The sequence below is a fragment of the Sus scrofa genome, chromosome X (assembly GCF_000003025.6).
Source record: "Sus scrofa isolate TJ Tabasco breed Duroc chromosome X, Sscrofa11.1, whole genome shotgun sequence".
In the NCBI taxonomy this organism is placed as follows: Eukaryota; Metazoa; Chordata; class Mammalia; order Artiodactyla; family Suidae; genus Sus; species Sus scrofa.
The window spans coordinates 38,467,816-38,491,358 of NC_010461.5; positions in this window are offsets into that span (position 1 = coordinate 38,467,816).

Genomic DNA, 23,543 nt, shown 5'->3' on the forward strand with positions numbered 1-23,543 from the left:
GTAGACATTTGGATTCTTCCAAAGCTGCCTTCTTTGTCAATTTCATTTCCCATTTCTCATTCATGTATGTTTAATTTTTTTTTTTTTTTGTCTTTTTGCCTTTTCTAGGGCCACTTCCTGTGGCATATGAAGGTTCCCAGGCTAGGGGTCAAACTGGAGCTGTAGCCACCAGCCTACGCCAGAGCCACAGCAACGCAGGATCCGAGCCACATCTGCGACCTACACCACAGCTCACGGCAACACCGGATCCTTAACCCACTGAGCAAGGCCAGGGATCGAACCCGCAACCTCATGGTTCCTAGTTGGATTCCTTAACCACTGCGCCATGATGGGAACTCCTACTTTTATTTTTTAATAATTTAAATTTACTGCTCCTAGCCTTGGAGTTTTTATTGTTGCCCTTACACAATCCTATTTAATCCTCCTTTTAGTCCTGAAAGTTACAAGCATTCATTGGTATTCATTTTAAACTCATGATGCAATGGAAGAAAAGCACTGCCTTCCAAAACTGGCTTAAAAGATGATTCACTCGGATAAAGTACAGTCCGTATACTGTCCCAACTCCCTAATTACTGAAATCAGTCACTCTACTTTCTCTGCACGCTTCAGTGTGTCTGATGTAGATAACAATTTCCATTTTTCTTTCCTCTGAATACATTTGCAAAATTTTCTACTAACCAGTACATTCCGTTGCATTCTTAATATTCCCGATGTTTCTTGGGCAAGGATTGTGCCTCTGTTACTATGACGCTCTCCCAGGATGTCTTACAAGTGTTATTTTTCTAACTAGCATTTGACTTGGCCCTTCTCTGCTTTGTTAACGTGCTTATTAGCACATGCTTGCAGGTTGCTCACTGTTGGTATCTAAACTAAGTTCTGATTAAGCCTCTTAATCTCCTCTACATCTTACCGAAGCCAAAGCTTTGCTTCCTACAATTATAGGTTCAGTTTTTTTAACCAGTTGTCATACGTCTTCTTTCCTTATCACCAACCAGGCTTGCAGTAAATTAGGTGGTAATTACTCTATCTTGAATTGCTACAACAAAACCTTTTGATCTCATATGTTTTATTTTAGCCTTAAATTGCACATGGCTTTAATATAATCTTGTATATATCAAGGCAGAGGACTATTATCAGGACATAAAGACGAAGTCAGGAGGCTTAAGAACTTGCTTCTTTCTGCTTTCATTCCCATAAGGTAATTTTATTTCTCATCATTAATAAATGAGATTAAACATCTATGGCTGTAATCTAAGCTATGATGTGTATGTTGCTGAGAAGATCTGAAAAATGCTGAAGTCCAGGTGACAAAGGTATCTCTTCAGGGAGGCAAGATGGGAATGTCTTCTGTAACCTAGAAAGTTGAATTCTAACCAAATGCATTGTATTCAGTCTGAATAGATGGGGGAAAGTGCACCTAGAAAGGAGGAGTGAAAAAGAATTATGTTCAAAGGGGGAGACACTCTGGACCTGAGGGACATGCTTATATGACAGTCAACAAATAGATTTGGGTGTGCTATGCTTGCCTGTCCCACTACAGCAGATTTATCCACAGCCAGAACCATTCGTCTCCTTTGGCTCTCAGTTCATGCTGACCACACAGCTTTTAAATGGCTATTTTGGTTTCTCTGAGACCTTGATACCAAGTAGGAGGTGCACTGGAATGTGGAGTTGAGTGTTTGAGTTATGGCTAAAATGATCATATGTCCTGCTTTGTCCTCGACAACCATGGTGTATACCTCTTGTCCTGGCTTAATTGTTAAAGAGTTTCCTTGTCTTTCTTTTTTTAAAATCTTACAGATGTTGCAGTTTGGACAATACAAAATGTGGTCCTTCTAGTTTATGGGTAACTTTTTTAAACTTTAAAAAAAATTAGAGTATAGTTGGTTTACAGTGTTGTGCCAATTTCTGTTGTACAGCGAAGTGACCCAATCATATGTACATACATATTCTTTTTCTCATATTATCTTCCATCATGTTCTATCCCAAGTGATTAGATCTAGTTCCCTGTGCTGTGCAGTAGGACCTCATTGCTTATCCATCCTAAATGTAAGAGTTTGATTTTACTAACCCCAAACTCCCAGTCCATCCCACTCTCTCCCCCTCCCCCTTGGCAGCCACCAGTCTGTTCTCCACATCTGTCAGTCTGTTTCTGTTCTGTAGATGGGTTCTTTTGTGCCATATTTCAGATTCCACATATAAGTGAAATTGTATAGTATTTATCTTTCTCTTTCTGACTTACTTCACTTAATATGAGAATTTCTACTTCCACCCATGTTCCACAATGAATTTATTTGGATGCAATTTATACACCAACCTCTTAAAAGTTTGGTTATGTGTAGTCTGTCCCTGAGATCCTGATTAGCACAGAGCAGACTGACAAATTAATTTGCTAGACTTGCAAAGATGAGAAACAGAGTCCAAACTTTGGGATTTCACCAAGATGGTGCCACCCTGTGAAATCCTCTAAGATCTCTTCTTGGACATCTTCTCATCCATTTCTCAGTTTCCTGTATGTGAAATTATGGCGGGCTTGTTCATAGATTTTTCACCTAGGTTGCACTTAACTTTCTAGGCAAGTACCAGCTTTTAAGTTGTTGGAAGAGATTTTAAGACGTAAAGAATTCTTAAAATTAATTGCAAGTCTTTCAAAGGGTCTGAAGAATGTAATCACTGGGAACAGGAGACTGAGTTAGTGTAGGATATGCTTGCGGAATGAGCACTATTAGAATTTCAACTTAGAGAAATGCCATGTAGTCAATTACAGAAATGAGAATAGTACAGCTGGTAAAAACTATGAAAAAGTTGAGAAAAATGTTAATCCCCCCAAAAAGAGTTGCCTCGTCATTGAATACTTTGGTTGCCTAAGCTATAGAAGGCTGTCCTGATGATATTTAGAAATGACACCAGGGGAATTCATAAGGACTTATATATATCCAGCAATTCCCAAGGGTAAGCAGGACTAAGACCAAAGCAGGAACTGCGGGAAGTTCCCGTGTGGCGCCGTTGTCACAGCTATGGTGCAGGTTACAAATGTGGTGGGGGTTCAATCCCTGGCCGGGGAACTTCCACCTTCCACATGACTTTGGGCAGCCAAACAAACAAATGAACAACAAAAAAAACCCTTCAAACAAACCCAGGAGCTGTGTCCTGATTAGTCTGTAGTATAACTGTTGTCTATTGCTACCAATGGTTATGATATGGTTTGCCTTGTAGATAGATATGAAAAATAAATTAATATTCTGGTTATTAGGTGTTTTCTTGAGGGGCTTGTCACAATCAATCATACCACAGGATAAAATAAGACTGCTATAAACCTGCCACTTGAGTTATGTAATATTTAAACTGTAAACTCACTGTAGAAGGTTTTTTTTTTTTTGTCTTTCTGCCTTTTCTAGGCCTGCTCCGTCAGCATATGGAGGTTCCCAGGCTAGGGGTCGAACTGGAGCTACAGCCGCTGGCCTACACCACAGCCACAGCAATGAGGGATCCGAGCCGTGTCTTCGACCTACACCACAGTTCACAGCAACGCCAGATCCTTAACCCACTGAGCAAGGCCAGGGATCGAACTCACAACCTCATGGTTCCTAGTCGGATTCGTTAACCACTGCGCCACGACGGGAACTCCCTGTAGAAGGTATTTAATAAGTTCTGTTTGTGACTGTCTATTCTCAAGGGTTAGGCTAGGGAAAAAATGAAGGTATATTAGGAATTATTGTTTCAGATGTTTTCCAACTCATAAAAATAGTGGCCAACCTTTGCTTGCATGTGAGGGAGAGTTATTCTTTTAATTGTTAGCAATTTTTGGTCTTGTGTTTCTGGTTTATTCAGAATTAATTAGACTCGGGAGTTCCCGTCATGGCTCAGTAGTTAATGAATCCAACTGGGAACCATGAGGTTGCCGGTTCAATTCCTGCCATTGCTCAGTGGGTTAAGGATCCGGCATTGCTGTGGCTCTGGTGTAGGCTGCCAACTGTAGCTCTGATTAGACCCCTAGCCTGGTAACCTCCCTATGCCACCGGAGCAGCCCTAGAAAAGACAAAAAAAAGACCAAAAAAAAAAAAAAAAGAAGAAGAATTAATTAGACTCCATGTATTTAAAGTAAATCCATTAAATACAAAGGAATTTTTCTCCACAATATTCCCAAATGTAAATTGAATATTCTTTCTTTTTTAAATTACAGTGTGATGATTCCTCTTAGTTGCTGGAAACATGATCCTGATCATGATTGTGACCAATGATTTTAAATAATGAGAAGGATGGGAAACGGCTTGTTTATCTCAACTGGTCAGCCACTTATGCAGAGACGAAATAAACATAATTTCCTTTTCCCTCCTTAAGTGAACCTGCTGACCTTACTCTTGTGGATAGGCACAAATCAGACTTCTACCTCCATGTCTACTATCATACAGATGCATGCCGTCAGTCCTCAGGAAGCAGGCACTGAATGGCAACACAAACTTAGAATGGTCTCCTGTAGGTGTGACAACTACATCTGCTTCATCTGCACTAGATTGCTTTAAAGAGTTATCTGCATTATTTCTGTTTCTCTTTGTTCTTTTTCCTTTTATCTATTTCCTTTTTATGTGACCAAAGACACCATTACTGAAAATCTGGAAAATTGACTCTAAATAATATAAGCATAATCAGTAAGTTCAATCAATAGTGGTGGCTGCTGTTAGTGCTAGAGATCCTATTGATTTTGAAGTTCCACTCTTGCATTAATCCTTGAATTTTCCTTCTGAGAAGCAAATGAGTTCTATATATATCTTTTTTTTAGTTTTTTTTTTTTTTTTTTTAGTTTTTTTGTCTTTTCTAGGGCCACACCCTAGGCATATGGAGGTTCCCAGGCTAGGTAGGGGTCTAAGCGGAGCTGTAGCCACTGGCCTACACCACAGCCACAGCAATGCCAGATCCAAGCAGCATCTTTGACCTACACCACAGCTCCCAGCAACGTTGGATCGTTAACCCACTGAGCAAGGCCAGGGATTGAACCCAAAACCTCATGGTTCCTAGTCGGATTCGTTAACCACTGAGCCATGACGGGAACTCCAGTTTTTATCTTTTAACAAAAATAAACTTTAAAACTAGCTTTTATTTCTGTTTAAAAAGGTAAAATATTAAAACTTTTTAAAAAATCTATGATTAAGGGAGTTCCTGTCGTGGCTCAGTGGTTCCTAGCCTGGGAAACTCCATATGCCGCGGGTGCGGCTCTGGAAAAAAAAAAAGACAAAAAGACAAAAAAAAATCTATGATTAAGAAAGTGAAATTACTTATACAATAACTACATGGAGATATAGTTGTTATCTATCATCTATCTATCTATTATCTATAGAGCTGATTAATCTCTACATTCAGAAATCTCAAGAGACTTTAAAATTGTTAAAATTAATTTTAAATAATTGGAAAAAAATACATAATACTACTCTTTATGTTTTTGCACCAAGCATTTTAATATGGAAATTTTCTGGTGATGCATTTAACTAGAAAGATCTAAAAACTATATGAACATATCTATAAAATTATATTGAACAATGCAAAACAACACAGAGAGGGAAGACACATTGTATTTATATTATATTAAAGTGTAAATAATCCCTTCGTTAATGTTGAGCATTATTGAAATTCTTTTTTTTTTTGGTCTTTTTTTTTTTAGGGCCACACCCATGGCATATGCAGGTTCCCAGGCTAGGGGTCGAATTGGAGCTGTTGGTGCTGGCCTACACCAGAGCCACAGCAACGTCAGATCTGAGCTGCATCTGCAAGCTACACACAGCTCACGACAACCCCAGATCCTTAACCCACTGAGTAGTCAGGGATCGAACCCGCAACCTCATGGTTCCTAGTCGGATTCATTTCCACTGAGTCACAATGGGAATCCGAGCACTACTGAAATTCTAACTAGCATGCCCTTTATGTGAACTGGGTAAAAAATTATTTTAGGAATTATATGGAAGAATAAGAGCCCAAAATTGGTCAACCAAGTTATAAAAAAAATTAAAAGTAATGGCTAGAAATGCACAAACAGATCAATGAAATAGAACAAAAGGTCCAGAGATATATCCAAATAAAGGTACAGTTTTCTATATGATAAAGATTTTCTTTTAGCTTAGTAGAGTATGTAGAAATTATTTTACTAGAGGTACTTGTATAACTGATTTTCCATCTGGAGTGAAAAGGCTAGATCCTTACCTCACACCATGTATAAAAATTAATTACAGAGAAATTCGGAATTGAAATTTAAAAATAAAAATATTTTTATTTTATTTTTTTAATATTTTTTAGAAATGGAAGATATTTGCATAATTTCATAGTGGGAGAGAATCATCATTCTAAAGAAGACAGGAATTTAAAAGTCGCATTGGAAAAAAAGCAAAACTACTTAACATAAAACAAAAAACAAACAGAAAAGTATGACAAAAGGCCCAATCAATGCAGCCAAGAAAATGCAAATTAAACCAAAAATGAGATATAATTTTACTCATCAGAATGCTAAAACAACAATGATTTAGGACTTTAAATCTAGGAAAGTTACTTATGGATCTTTGAATTGCTACGACAGTTTTGTAACCGAATGTCAATGTCTATTTAATTTTTTTAAATGTAAATTTTCTGATACCTTTTAAAATTGTACCTCACAAAATCAAATACCTCGGAATACACCTGACCAAAGAGGTAAAGGACCTATATGCCGAGAACTATAAAACTTTAATCAAAGAAATCAAAGAAGATGTAAAGAAATGGAAAGATATTCCATGTTCCTGGATTGGAAAAATCAATATTGTAAAAATGGCCATCCTACCCAAAGCAATCTACAGATTCAATGCAATCCCTATCAAATTACCCATGACATTTTTCACAGAACTAGAACAAACAATCCAAACATTTATATGGAACCACAAAAGACCCAGAATCACCAAAGCAATCCTGAGAAACAAAAACCAAGCAGGAGGCATAACTCTCCCAGACTTCAAGAGATACTACAAAGCCACAGTCATCAAAACAGTGTGGTACTGGTATCAAAACAGACAGACAGACCAATGGAACAGAATAGAGAATCCGGAAATAAACCCTGACACCTATGGTCAATTAATCTTTGACAAGGGAGGCAGGAACATCAAACGGGAAAAGGAAAGTCTATTCAGCAAGCATTGCTGGGAAACCTGGACAGCTGTATGCAAAGCAATGAAACTAGAACACACCCTCACACCATGCACAAAAATAAACTCCAAATGGCTGAAAGACTTAAATATACGACAGGACACCATCAAACTCCTAGAAGAAAACATAGGCAAAACACTCTCTGACATCAACATCATGAATATTTTCTCAGGTCAGTCTCCCAAAGCAATAGAAATTAGAGCAAAAATAAACCCATGGGACCTCATCAAACTGAAAAGCTTTTGCACAGCAAAGGAAACCAAAAAGAAAACAAAAAGATAACTTACAGAATGGGAGAAAATAGTTTCAAATGATGCAACTGACAAGGGCTTAATCTCTAGAATATACAAGCAACTTATACAACTCAACAGCAAAAAAGCCAATCAATCAATGGAAAAATGGGCAAAAGACCTGAATAGACATTTCTCCAAGGAAGATATACAGATGGCCAACAAACACATGAAAAAATGCTCAACATCGCTGATTATAAGAGAAATGCAAATCAAAACTACCATGAGATACCACCTCACACCAGTCAGAATGGCCATCATTAATAAATCCACAAATAACAAGTGCTGGAGGGGCTGTGGAGAAAAGGGAACCCTCCTGCACTGCTGGTGGGAATGTAAACTGGTACAGCCACTATGGAGAACAGTTTGGAGATACCTTAGAAATCTATACATAGAACTTCCATATGACCCTGCAATCCCACTCTTGGGCATCTATCCGGACAAAGCTCTACTTAAAAGAGACACATGCACCCGCATGTTCATTGCAGCACTATTCACAATAGCCAGGACATGGAAACAATCCAAATGTCCATCGACAGATGATTGGATTCGGAAGATGTGGTATATATACACAATGGAATACTACTCAGCCATAAAAAAGGATGACATCATGCCATTTGCAGCAACATGGATGGAACTAGAGAATCTCATACTGAGTGAAATGAGCCAGAAAGACAAAGACAAATACCATATGATATCACTTATAACTGGAATCTAATATCCAGCACAAATGAACATCTCCTCAGAAAAGAAAATCATGGACTTGGAGAAGAGACTTGTGGTTGCCTGATGGGAGGGGGAGGGAGTGGGAGGGACGGGAGCTTGGGCTTATCAGACACAACCTAGAATAGATTTATAAGGAGATCCTGCTGAATAGCATTGAGAACTATGTCTAGATACTCATGTCGCAACAGAAGAAAGGGTGGGGGAAAAAACTGTAACTGCAATGTATACATCTAAGGATGACCTGACCCCCTTGCTGTACAGTGGGAAAATAAAAAAAAAAAAATGTACATTTTCCCGACTTAGCAACCCCAAAGTTCTAGAATTTATTCTGTGAAAGTAAAAGAAAAGTTTGCTTTACACTCAAAGCAACACGCACACACACAAACACATACACACATGCTTCCGTGTGTGTATGCACATGTGTGTATTGTGCTGCACCAAACTTGTGGCAGTGAAAAACCGAGGAAGAATCAGAATGTCCACAACATATGAACAGTTGCAAATTGTAGTAGTATGTTCATGATGTGATGGGTAATTTTATGTGTCAACTTGACTGGGCCACAGGATGCAGAGATATTTGGTCAAATATTCTGGGTGTGTCTGAGGATTTTTTCCAATGAGATTAACATTAAAAACTTTGACTTAAAGCAAGTTGTCCCCCCTAATTTGGGTGAATCTAATCCAATTACTTGAAGGCCTGAATAGAACAAAAAGGCTAAGTAAGAGGGAACTTCTCCGGTCTGACTGCTTTTGAACATTGATTCTTTCCTGCCTTTGGACCCTAGTGAAACATCCCTGTGACTCAAGCCCGCCACCATTCAGACTAGAACTTATACCATCAGCTCTCCTGGGTCCCAGGCCTTGGGACACACACTGAAACTACACAATTGGCTTTCCTGGGTCTCCAGCTTGCCAAAGGCAGATCTTGGGACTCGTCAGCTTTCATAATTGTGTGAGCCAATTCCTTACAATAAAATCTCTTTACAAACTCATACAGGCACCCTATTGGTTCTGTTTTTCTGGAAACACTATGGAATATTATGCAGCTGTCAAAGAACAAATGAGATGGAGCCATATGTATTGACCTGAAAGATGTCCATGAGATATAATATAATGCAAATGGTGTGATTCCATCATTTTTTTTCTTGTCTTTTGTCATTTTAGAGCCACACCCGTGGCACATGGAGTTTCCCAGGCTAGGGGTCAGATCAGAGCTGTAGCCGCCGGCCTACGCCACAGCCACAGCAACATGGAATCCTTAACCCACTGAGTGAGGCCAGGGATCAAACCTGCATCCTCATGGATACTAGTCGGGTTTGTTAACCACTGAGCCATGGCAGGAACTCCTCCATCCTTGTTACAATGAGTAAAATAATGAAAAAATGTGTGTGTGCATGTGGCTGTGCTTATATTTGTGTGATTAGGATAAAAAAAAAGTCTGAATGGACTCACTCGGGCTGTGCACATTAGTTTTCAGGTTCGAGGAGCAGGAGAATGGAATGCAGTGAAGAGATTACTGATCTTTTATTTTAATATTTGTAGTATTCCACTGACAGTTATATATTATGCTCATGTTACAGACAATGTTTGAAGTTTTTGAGACAAAATTCACATAGCCTAAAACTCACCATTTTAACCTTCTAAAAATGTACAATTTAATGATTTTCAGCAATAGTCACCATGGGCAGCTCTCACCAGTATCTAATTCCAAAACACTCACACCACTACCAAATAAAACCCTTACCCTCCACTTCTACACTCCCACCACCCCCTGAAAACCACTGATTTACTCTGTCTCCGTGGATTTGTCTATTTCGGATGCTTAATATGAATGGACAACAAACAACATGTGGCTTTCTGTGTCTGGTTTCTGTCACTCAGCACAGTGTTTTCAAGGCTCATTCATATTGAAGCACATTCCAGTACTTCATTGGCACTTATGGCCAAATACTCTGCCATTCTACAGATACACAAAATGCTGTTTATATCTTCGTCAGTTGGATTATTTCCTCTTTTTGGTTTTTATGACTAATGCGCTATGAGCATTCTTGTACATGTGTGCGTATAAACACATAAATGTGTGTACATATATGCTTATATACACACGTATGCATGTATATGGGCACATATATTTTTTCAACTGTGAAAATAGAGTGTGGTGGCCATTGAGGGACTTCCAAAGTTGGCAGTTTACAAAAACTTGCAAGAGATATACTCTACCTCTGCCTTTCCATGAGGTCCATACCTTCCTTTCCAGAGATTTATTTTTCATTTTGCCAAGCACAGTAGCAAACCTTTTATTTCTGTTTAAACATTTGCTGATGCATTATGTCACAAAATTTAATATTAGTCTAGACTGGAAACTCCAGAGAATCTCAACTGAATGTGTGAAGTGTGTGCATGTGTGTATGGGTGTGTGCTCATGTGCATGTGTGTGTTGCGGGGGGAGGGCATGTGGTGGAGAAAGCGAAAGCATGCTAAGATTTTGCCATAGAAAGACAGATGTCAAAGCTAAGGATTAACTCTGCATTTGCACATTTATACATAGAGTCACATATATATTTTAAGTAATACACATGTGATATAAAAGTAATGTGTATTACATAAAGTAATACATAAAGTCACATATATATTTTATACACATTAAAATTTCAATTGAAATATAGAAATAGAATTCCCGTCGTTTCAGCAGAAATGAATCTTACTAGTATCCATGAGGGCTCAGATTCAATCCCTGGCCTCGCTCAGTGGGTTAAGGATCCGGCGTTGTCCTGAGCTGTGGTGTAGGTCACAGATGTAGCTTGGATCTGGCGTTGCTGTGGCTGTGGTGCAGGCCAGCAGCTACAGCTCCGATTCGACCCCTAGCCTGGGAATCTCCATATGCCGCGGGTGTGGCCCTAAAAAGACAACAAATATATATGTATGTATATAGAAATAAGATGTGTTGGAAGGGAACAATGAACAAAGAGAAGTTGACAATTCAACAAAATAAAGGAAAGACAATCAATTAAAAGCCAAAATATGCTAAACACAAATTAACACAAAACTTGGGAAAGAGAGAATGTAAATAAGACTGAAAAAACTTGCCAACACATAAATCCTCATACTAAATGTGGATAGGCTTATTTCCTTAATAACTGACTAGAGATCCTCTGACTGGAGGAAATGAGAAGGTTTCTCTTTATTTTTTAAATTCTTTTGGCAATTGAGTTCTTGTTTTCTGAATGCTTATTACTTTGTTAACATAATTCTACAACTTGATTAACTAAACCACATAATCCTCCCCACTTACATGTGCCAAGAATAAATTTAAGAACCTAAAATTTAAAAACCAAACCTAAACCAAAAAATCTAAGTTATGAAAGTCAACGCTAAAATGAATGTTTATAATTTTCAAGTAGGAAAAAAATAGATGTAAAAAAGGAAACGAATGACTGCTTCTATCACATGAAAAGTTCCATATTCCCCCCAAAACAAATAATTGGAAGATTTTGTTACATATGACATATAATGGATTCATATCAAGAATATATAATAATATCCTATAAAATAACATGAAAACCACAATCAACACAGAAGTTAAAAATAGACAAAAAGAAGAACTATGAATATTGTCTATAGCATGAATTACATACACTTGAATGAATAAAAGCAAGAAATATCATGATTTGGTCATCAGATAGAAGGTAAGGATGAATGCTATTTAGCATTAGCACAAATTTGGGGAGAAAGACTTTCTCATGTACTCCTGACAGTTGTGTAAATTGGCAAAATAATCTTAAAGGATTATTTAGCAGTATGTAAACATATAAACCAGTATGTAAACAGGTGCTTCCTGGTATCCATCCCTGAGAAAGACCTGGCACACAAGTGCCCAAAGAAACTTGGAGATGAGGATTAATTGCAACATTTTTGGGACTAGTAATTGTGAAAAATTGGAAACAACCTAAATGGCCAGCAAGAAGGGTATAATTAAATAAATTTTGGAATATTCATGCCCTTGACTATACACAGCAGTTAAAAAGAAGGAAATATACCTATTTGTACTGATACAGAAAATTCACCAAGACATATTGCTTTCGAAGAACAAGTAGAAATTGATTCGCATTAGCAAACCTACCAAGTTAAAGATCTAAATTTCATGTATATAAAGAAATTGACTGAAAAACAGAAGAAATCCACCAGACTGCTCAAGGCGATGACTGTGAGGAAGAGAATGAGAATGTGGGAAGGTTTTGGTCTGTTTACTTCTGCGTCCTTTTAATTTTTTGCAATGATATTTATTAGAATAATTGCGTGTGTCAAAATACAAACTAAAATCTACGTAGCCTTGAAACACTATATTCTCAATGAAATTTTATCATTTCATTTATTTTCATCACCAGCAATTTATTGATTTAAACTGTCTATTTAGAAATAGGTGAGGGAGATTAAGAGGTACAAATTTCTTGTTGCAAAAGAAGTGAGTCATGGAGTTCCCATCGTGGCTCAGGGGAAATGAACCCGACTAGTGTCCATGAGGATATAGGTTCGATTCCTGGCCTTGCTCAGTGGGTTAAGGATCCGGCGTTGCTGTGAGCTGGGGTGTAGGTCGCAGATGCGGCTCAGATCTGGCGTTGCCGTGGCTGTGTTGTAGGCCAGCAGCCACAGCTCTGATTTGACCCCTAGCCTTGGAGCTTCCATATGCCATGAGGGTGGCCCTAAAAAGACAAAAAAAAAAAAAAAGAAAAAAAGAAGAAGTGAGTCATGGGTATGAAATGCAGTGTGAGAAATATAGTCAATGACTATATAGTATCTTTGCATGTGACATATCATAACTAGACTTATCTTGATGATCATTTTGAAATGTATATAAAAACAAGAAATATATAGAAGTATCGAATCACTATGGTGTGCAACAGGAGCTACCATAGTGTTTAGGTCAATTATGTTTCAAAAACAAATTTATGGGTACCAAAGGGGACAGGTGGTGGGGGGAAGGTGACTGGGGGTTTGGGACTGGCATATGCAGTGATGTATCTTGCATATATATATTGCATATATTAAGATAGGGAATGACTGGCCAACGGTGACCTGCTGTAGAGCACAAGGAACTCTGCCCAATGTTCTGTGACCATCTATGTGGGAAAAGAATCTGAAACCGAATGGATGTGGGTGCATATGTCATGGACTCACTTTGGTGTCCAGCAGAAATGATCACAACCTCGTAAATCAACTATGTTTCAAGAAAACTTTAAAAGGGAAACAAGTTCTATTTCTAAAGCAAACAAACTCCTAGAAAAAGAGATTACATTTCTGGTTACCAGAGGCAGGGGTGGGGAAGCGAGAATTGGATGAAGGTGGTCAAGAGAGGCAAGTTTCCAGTTATAAGATACATAAGTACTAGGGATGTACCCTACAGCATGATAAATACCGTTAACACCGCTCTGTGGTATATCCAAAAGTTGGACCGCACCAGGGGCACATGGAGGTTCCCAGGCTGGGAGTTGAATCAAAGCTGCAGCCGCCAGCCTACACCACAGCCACAGCCACACCAGATCCGAGCCATGTCTGCGACCCACACCACCACTCACAGCAGCGCTGGATCCTTAACTCGCTGAGCAAGGCCAGGGATCAAGCCCGCATCCTCATGGATGCTAGTCTGATTCGTTTCCGCTGTGCCACAATGGGAACTCCCTATATGAAAGTTTTTTAAGAAAGTAAATCTGAGTTCTCATCACAAGGAAAATTTTTTTCTATTTCTTTAACTTTGTATCAAGTGAGATGACGGATATTCACTAAACATCGTGATACTTATTTCATGATGTAAGCAAATATCGATGCTGCAGACCTTAAACTCATACAGTGTTGTATGTCAATTATATCTCAATAAAACTGAAGCAAAAATAAATTGTCTATATCAAAAAGATATTAAAACAAATGACAAACAGAAGAAAAATTAAAATTTAAAATGTTTAAACTAATTTCAAATGCAATAAAGTGCATTGTTATTCCTAGTTTTACTTGAAAAACTTAAGGTTTACATATATAGATTGGTACGATTCACATTTTCTGTCCATAATATTAGTTCTCCCGGGAATCAGGAGGCCTGGATTCTAATCCACATCCACCAGTGTGCTAACTCTGGTAAGTTCCTCACCTGCTCAGATGTCTTCATTCTATCATTTAAAGGAAATGGGAGAGTTCTCTCACGGTGCAGTGGGTTAAGGATCTGGTGTTGTCACTGTAGCGGCCTGGGTCACTGCTGTGGCACAGGTTTGATCCCTAGCCTGGGAGCTTCCACATGCTGTGGGTGTGGCCAAAAAAAAATTCTTTTAAGGTTAAAAAAAAATAAAGGAGATGGACCAAGTGATTTCCAAGTCTAACAACCCTCAAAGTCAAATAAATGTAGTTGAAGACATTCATTACAACTTTTGTGTCCATAGAGTGCACTTTCTTAGGAAACTTTCAAATTCAAGTAGTTTGCCCCCTCCTACTTTTTTTTTTTTTTTTTCTTGGCCATGACCACTGCATGTGGAAGTTCTTGGACCAGGGATCAAACCTGCACCATAGCAGCGATCCAAGCTGCTGCAGTGACAATCCTGGATCCTTAACCCGCTATGCCACAAGAGAACTCCAGCCCCATTTTTTCAAGAACATGCTGGTCACATTATATATCTATATTTGAAGGGGGTGGGAAGTGCCACCTTGATATAATCGTCTTTAACCAAAAGAGTTTGAGAAATGGCTTCCCCAGAGTAAGACACTGGTAGATAACGCAGGCAGCAAAGTATAATGGGAATAGCATAATTTAGGAGTCAAGGAGGTGTATGTTCTCTGGAGCACCTTGTAAAATCTAGTTCAGGGGACTGAACCTCATTATCCACATCTGTAAAGTGGAGCTAACGCTGTCTATCATTATATTTCTCTATTAATAGTGATAGCCACCATTTACTAAGCCCACATGCTACATCTGGCAATGTGTCAAATGCTCTACACAATATCTAACTTAATTCTCACAATAAATCATAGCTGCAAGAGGAAAGCTGGGTTACTCTGTGACTCACTGTAGGAGAATGCTGATCTATTGTGCAAAGGAGAACATGTCTCTTGTGGATATAAGACCTCACTTTTGTTATCATAGGGTTCTCTGTGATGTCTGAATACAGACTTTATTGTTACAGCTCAGTGCCAGTAGTATCTTAATGTCCCTTTAGTGCCAAATAATGTTCCTTCAAGGCTAAATCTTATCACTCTTATTTTATAAGGAGTCACTGCAGGAGTTCCCGTCATGGCGCAGCAGAAACAAATCCGACTAGGAACCATGAGGTTGAGGGTTTGACCCCTGGCCTTGCTCAGTGGGTTAAGGATCCGGTGTTGCCGTGAGCTGTGGTGTAGGTCGCAGACGCAGCTCGGATCTGGTGTTGCTGTGGCTGTGGTGTAGGCCGGTGGCTACAGCTCCGATTTGACCCCTAGCCTGGGAACCTCCATATGCTGAGGGTATGGCCCTAAAAAAGACAAAAGACAAAAAAAAAAAAAAAAAAAAAAAAAAAGAGAGACTACGAATAGTGGGAAACTTAATTCCTGGTCCTATCCTGGTTCTCTCTTTATACCTCAGCTGATAAATATGTATCATAATTCCATTCTTCTTTCTATTTCCATTGCTTCTGAATGTTGCAACCACTTGATCCTTGTCAACCACTCTGTATGATGTCATCCCCTTCAAGGATCTTGCTTATTGGAAGATCCACCAATGTACAGAGGGAATGTTTTCACATATTTCTAAAACTATATGTAATTTTTGGCTTTTCCATCGTGGCTCAGCAGCAACAAATCTGACTAGCATCCATGAGGACGCAGGTTCAATCCCTGGCCTCGCTCAGAGAGTTAAGGATCTGGCATTGCTGTGGCTGTGGTGTAGGCCAGTGGCTACAGCTCCAGTTAGACCCCTAGCCTGGGAAATTTCATATGCCGTGAGTCAGCCCTAAAAAGATAGATAGATAGATAGATAGATAGATAGATAGATAGATAAGTCTATATGTAATTTTCAATTTTACAGAAATTCATTTGTAAATGCAATGGCATTCCAATCAAAATGCCCACAGGAAGTTAAAAAACAGAATGAGGCACGCTAATTCTCAAGTTTTATCTAGAAGACAAATGCTTAAGTCCAGCCACAGCATTTTTGAAAACAATGGCAAGAGACAAAACAAACAGGAAATATTACATGAGTTGTGATTCGGACTCGGAGATTTTATGAGGGAGCCTTCATGGGTTAGAAGCGTGCCAGCAATCATGCTCACTCTAATTATAATTATACGAGCGTTCACGGCAGTAGCTACCATTAGGTCATTATTTACAACATTTTCTTTGCATATGGTAGACAGAATGGCTTATATTTGCTTAAAATATGGCATTAAAATTGAGACATATGCTATTGGCTGCTCACTCAAAAGCTACTTCTTCCTTGTTGCTAAGGAAATCCTGCTTTGGGAAGCAAACACGATCCACTGCAGGAGAAGCAGCAAGCTTGAGGTTAAAAGCCATCATCCTGTTAACGACAGAATTGAAGTGGAAAGAACTCGGGTCCTCAGTACATCATTAAAATGCTGGCCACCTCAGACTACCCACTTCTGGGGTTTTTATTAAATAAGTGAGACTGTGATTATGTTTGAAGCCATTGTAGTCAAGTAGTTATCTATCACCTGCAGCTAAAACCATTTCTAATGGATGGGGTCAGAGGGGGTAAAAATAAACATGCCAAAATACTCTTTATTTATTGAAAAGGATAAGCAAATAAACAAAAATCTGTTGATCCACATGATATAAACAATATTTTTATTGAAAAACCACTGAAATCCAAAAGCACATATGGTGATAAAACAGAGAGAGCCAAGATGTTGATCACAGGGATTAGAAGCAGAAAATTACTCAGCTATTAATTGATTTCCCTGTTTTCTTCATCAAAGTGAATATAATGTTATGAAATGATCACCAGATTCTTCTGAATATTTGTATGGCTTTATTCAATCATTTGTTTTATATATATATATATATATATATGTAAATATATAGAGAAAATATATGCATGTATATCTATTTATGCAGATCTATTTATAAATATATATAAAACAAATGATTGAATAATTATCCAATAATAAAATTAAAATTATTCAATAATTAAATTATTTTATTCAATAAAATTATTTAATACTTAGATAATATTTTATTCAATAAAAATTATTCAATACTTAAATTGTATTTTAAATATAATTTAATTTCTTCTTCAAATCTGAATGAGAGCCTTGCTGGGTAAAGTCATCTTGGTTGGAGTTTTTTCCTTTCATCACGTTAAGTATATCATGCCACTCCCTTCTGGCCTGCAGAGTTTCTGCTGAAAAATCTGCCAATAACCTTATTGGGGTTCCCTTGTTTGTTACTTGTTTCTTTTCCCTAGCTGCTTTCAAGATGTTCTCTTTGTCTTTAATTTTGGTCAGTTTGATTAATATGTGTCTTGGGGTATCCCTCCTTGGGTTTATTTTATATGGTACTGGTTGTGCTTCCTGGATTTGAGTGAGTGGTTCCTTTCCCATGTTAGGGAAGTTTTTGGCTATTATCTCTTGGAATATTTTTTCTGTCCCCTTCTCTCTCTCTTCTCCTTCTGGCACCCCTATAATACGGATGTTGGTGTGTTTCATGTTGTCCCAGAGTTCTCTGAGACTCTCTTCATTTGGTTTCAATCTTTTTTCTCTTTTCTGTTCTGCATCCATAATTTGCACTAACCTGTCCTCCACCTCGCTTATTCGTTCTTCTGCCTCCTGTATTCTGCTGTTAGCTGCTTCTAATGAATTTTTTATTTCAGTTATTGTATTTTGCATCTCTTCTTGTTTAAGTTTTATATCTTGTATCTCTTTGCTCAGTGTTTCCTGTAAGTTATCCATCTTTGCCTCCAGTTTATTTCCAATGTCTTGCATCCTCTTCAGCATCAACAATCTAAAGTCTTTTTCCTGGATGCTGAGAATCTCCTCATCGCTTAGCTGATTTTCTGGGGTTTTTCCTTTCTCCCTCATCTGAGTTATAGTTCTCTGTCTTTTCATTTTTATAGGTTTTTGGTGTGGTGACCTTTTCACAGATACTACACTCTTACTTCTGGTGTCTGCCTCCCTTGTGGCTGAAGTGAGTATGGGGGCTTGCTGTAGGCTTCCTGATGGGAGGGGCTGATGCCTGCCCACTGGTAGGTGGAGCTGATTCTGGGGCTTAGTCTCTGGATGGGATTAGAGGCATCTGTGTGCCTGAGGGGTCTTTAGGCAGCCTCTTTACTGAGGGGTGGGGTTATGATCCCACCTGGATTGTTGTTTGTCCTGGGGCTTCTCAGCTGCTGACTGACTGACAGGTGGGGCCAGATTTTCCCAAAATGGCCACCTCCAGAGAAAGGCAGCTGCTGAATACTCCCGAGAGCTTTGCCTTCAATGTCCCTCCCTCACAACAAGCCACATTCACCCCTGTTTTCCCAGGATGTCCTCCAAGAACTGCAATCAGGTTTGACCCAGATTTAAATATAATTTAAAATACAGACATAGCACAGATCTTTGGTGTTTCATACATCTTGACAGTTTTACACATCTGAATAATTAGGACCCCAAACTAGACACAGAACTTTCTATCACCTGAGAAAGTTCTCCCAATAGACAACCACTGATTTGATTTCTATCATCATAGATCAGTTTTAACTATTTTAGAACTTTATGTAAGTGCAATAGTATAGCATATGCTCTTTGGGGTCTGAATTCTGTTGCTCAGCATGTATGTAAGATCTATCCATGTTGCTGTGTTTATCAGTATTTTATTCACTTTTATTGCTGGGAAATATTCCAGCATATAATATACCACAGTGCATTTATCCATTTTTTTGGGGGGGGATAGATATTTGAGTTGCTTCCAATTGCTGGATAGTAAGAATATTTTTTCACAGCATGTGGTGTGAAGCCTGAATCTTGAGAACTGGAAAAAAAAATGTACCTTTTGTCTTATTAATAGCATGAGGGCAGCAATAAAGTGAAATATTTTCCTTTCTTTCCAAGTTTTCCTGAAACAGTAATTTGTGAGGTAGGGAAAAATTCCTAGATACACAAGGATTGCCATGAGTTGCCTGAAGAGAAATATATTTGGGAAAGTAATTTAACTTCTCTAAGTCTCAGCTTCTCCTCTAGAAAATATCTTTAAAGTCCTTTGAGTTGTAATATTCTATTCCATTAATCTTATTTCACAAATTAACAGATGCTTTGGGGCAGGGAATTATTATATTGGTAATGGCTATGGATTTCATGGACCAGTGTGGGTGTGATGTTACCATTGAACCTTACTACGCATGAATAGTTACTATTATTTTGGTTTTACAGACTCAAGATGAGGATTCTTTATACAATTTTACTTTCCTGACCAAGTCCACAGAGTATTCTTTACTAAAAGAATTCTGGAAGCTGTTAAACCTAACTCTTGCCAAATATTTTATTTATTTATTTATTTATTGTCTTTTTTTTCCTTTCTTTTTTTTTTCTTTTGTCTTTTCTAGGGCCGCACCCACAGCATATGGAAGTTCCCAGGCTAGGGGTCTAATTGAAGCTGTAGCCACCGGCCTATACCACAGCCACAGCAACACGGGATCCCAGTCCCATCTGTGACCTAACCACAGCTCACGGCAATGCCGGATCCTTAACCCATGGAGTGAGGCCAGGGATCAAACCTGCAACCTCGTGGTTCCTAGTCGGATTGGTTAACCACTGCGCCCCAATGGGAACTCCAAATATTTTAATTTAATTTTCTATTTTTTCTTAGGGGAGAACAGTTATGGTAAAAAAGTTAAACGGTTTTGTTTCCATCGGGTCCACACACTAGCCCTTGGGGCTATAAAGCTTGAGCCTTAGTCACTAAGGATTTCCCTGGGGAGGCCAGTCACTGGAAGATCCCAAGAGCCTGTATTTCTGCCTCCATTTCAGTAGGGGCACAAAGTATGAGTCCCCTAACATCCCTGGATTGCTTTCTGTGCTTATCAATGGCCCTCCAGGGACATGCTTGTGACAGAGTGTCCATCAAAAGACAAAAGTTGTAATTAGAGTCCTGGAGAGAGAAGTATGGGATCTGAAGTCTACTTCTTTTTTACTACATGTAACTCAGCGAAGGTAACTCAACTAAAGATGTTGGGACTCACTGTTATGGCCAAAAGGTGGGGTGAAGGGGGAGCAGATTTCAAAGGATGCTGAGAAGAAATGAAACTTACTAGAAGCCAATGTGGCAGGATTGTCTATGTAGATTTCCGTGTCTGCCTTGTTCTTGCTGGAGTAGGAGATGGGAAAGATGCTAAGGTACTTTGATTTAGTTCTCTCTCCTTGTGGGAGGATCAACAAAAACTCTTTTAAGGCCTAAGATCTTCGAAGCTCCACCTCTGTGGCAGGAAACAGCTAGTCTGTTTTGGCTGGCCTTGATAAAAACCCTTGGTCAGGCCCTTGTAGGGAACATTAGGCCTATGGAGGAATTAAAATTGAACTTCCTTGTAGAGGAGGAGGCGTAGAGAGGCTGGAGCTCAGGCAGGACCTGGCAAGTGGCCATTTACCTGTAACAACCTGAGATACTTATTTCATTAAAACTTTTTTTTCTCTTTTGTCCTTTTAGCCCTGCACCTGCGGCATATGGAGGTTCCCAGGCTAGGGGTCGAATTGGAGCTACAGCTGCGGGCCTACACCACAGCCACAGCAACTCAGGATCTGAGCCACGTCTTCAAGCTACACCACAGGTCACAGCAATGCCGGATCCTTAACCCACTGAGCGAGGCCAGGGATTGAACCCGTAACCTCATGGTTCCTAGTGGGATTCGTTTCTGCTGTGCCATGACGGGACCTCCCTTTTATTAAAGCTCTTTATTAACCTTAGTCTCCTATAAAAATCCAGAAAGAGCTAGGTTTTAGGTATTCTTTTGACCGGAACTCTGCTCAAGTATTCATATTGCTTATTTTGCTCTCTGGGTGTGCAGTGAAATGTGAAATGCTCCCGTCTTTTCCCATACTTATTTAGGCACCAATCTTCATTGGAATCAGAAACCATTTCCACAGGAAGCCTGATTGGTGATGAAAAACTGGGGGAAAGGGTTTGGCTGGAGATAGGGCTATGGAAGGTAAGAATTCAAATTATCAGGGGAAATCTTAATGCAAATTTGAGTGTTTGAACCATAGTAGTTCAGCACTGGAGTGAGAGAATGACATGATCATATTTGCTTTTGTGTTTTTTTTAATTAAAGTGCACTTGATTTACACACATATATACATATACGCACACACACAGTTTATTTTTCTCATATTATCTTGCATCATGGTCTATCCCAAGAGATTGTACCTGTGTGGTACAGTAGGACCTCACTGGCCATCTAAAGGCCATAGTTTGCATCGACTGAACCCAAAATATTTGTTTGTCAACAAGAAAAAGGTAAAGTGAGGAGATGAGTTGGAATAAAAGAAACAGAAGAGGCTGCTATCAGGAGGCTATAGGGATGGGCCAGGCAAGTGATAAGGACTTTCTGGACATAAGGTCAGCAATGGAAAAAAATGATATAGGAGAAATACGTAGAAGGTAGAATTAATAGGGAGTTGATTATATGGAGAGTAAAATACATGGAAAAGTCTAAAATCAAGATGTACTGGAGGGGGAGTTCCCATCGTGGCTCAGTGGTTAAGGAATCCAACTAGGAACCATGAGGTTGCGGGTTCGATCCCTGGCCTTAATCAGGGGGTTAAGGATCCGGCATTGCTGTGAGCTGTGGTGTAGGATGCAGACGCGGCTCAGATCCCGCGTTGCTGTGGCTGTGGTGTAGGCTGGCAGCTACAGCTCCGATTCGACCCCTAGCCTGGGAACCTCCATATGCCGCGGGAGCAGCCCTTAGAAAAGGCAAAAAGACAAAAAAAAAAAAAAAAAATGTATTCGGAGGGGAAAAAAAACATTGCCAGTTTGTAGTTTTGCCAAAGAAAGAGGTTTACTCCCAGTTAGGTCTAGTTTTAGCCACATCTCTCAGCAAGGCATTTTCTACCCTCCCCAGTGGAAAACACTCTATATTGCAAAAGCCTCCACTGTGTATTCATGCTCATTTCCAGAAAACTTGTCTCATGTCCAACGAATGGCAAGAAAAGACATGGGTTTCAGATAACCTTGCCCATCTCTCTGCATCCCTGCTGACAAGAAGTGGCCTAAGGAGAATTTCAGGATTAATCCCTAATGTTTTTTTCTTTTGCTTGATTCTCAGATATACAAGGCTAAGAATTCAGTAAGTAGGAGCATCTATGCACATTTTTAATATTTTCATCTGTATTTTCTATGGAAGTCAGATTCACCAGAGGCACACAATTATTCAATTCCCTTGGAAGGCCTTGATAGTATCTTAGAAGAATCTGTTAAATTCCTCTTACAGGAACCACTAGAATCACAAAGAGCTTCCCTGTGTCCTAGGGCATTTGGTAGTCATTTGTGGTAATGACCCTCTTCCAGTTTTGTTTTAGTTTTTCCCAAACTAAAGGACTCTTATCTCTCTATATAGATAACTCCTGAGTTAAACACATCCATATTCAAAGAAACAAGGTCCTTAGGTGAGAAATGTAAATTACAACCTTCTCTAACCCGCTGACCTTCTCTGGAGTTAAGTGTTAAATGTTCTGGAAGTTAGTTTATCAATGAAACATCACTCATCAATCCTCTAGAGATAGTAGCTTTCGTGCACAACAAGGAGAAGCAGAAAATTGCCAACAAAGACTATTATTGATTAACTAGCTCAAGTCAAATCCCCCAACCTTCCATAGTTCTGAAAATGTGAAAAGGGAATGCTTTTGTCTTAATTTGTGTAAGAATCATAAAAACCATTGAATTGGCTCCTGAGTCCTTTTAACCCAATCCCAATAGTCTTTGTCAGCATCCTCACTTTATGGTATAGCAAGACATTCCAAGCTTAGCTTGCTTGCACATTTTCTGCCCCAGAGCTAGAATTAGGCTTTCCAAAGAACTGTTATTCCCTTTAATGAGAAATGATATGTAGAGACCACAATTCAGGTACTAGAAATACTCATTGCTATTAGATTCTGCACTGTTTCTGGCCTAATTGATCAGCGAGGACCCAAAGTTGCCTTTTCTACAAATAAAAAATGGTAGAACATCAGCAGTTTCATGTAGCTTGATGTACTATTTTTAAGATAAAATACATTAGAAGTTCATTAATTCAATTTGTATTTTATAAGGCTTTTTTTTCTTCAGAGAAGGAAATGGGTAGAGCTATAAATGAAATACAACTGTCCATATATTGATAGTTGTTGAAGCTCAGCAATAGGTACATGAAGGAAAATAAGCTTCTCTTTT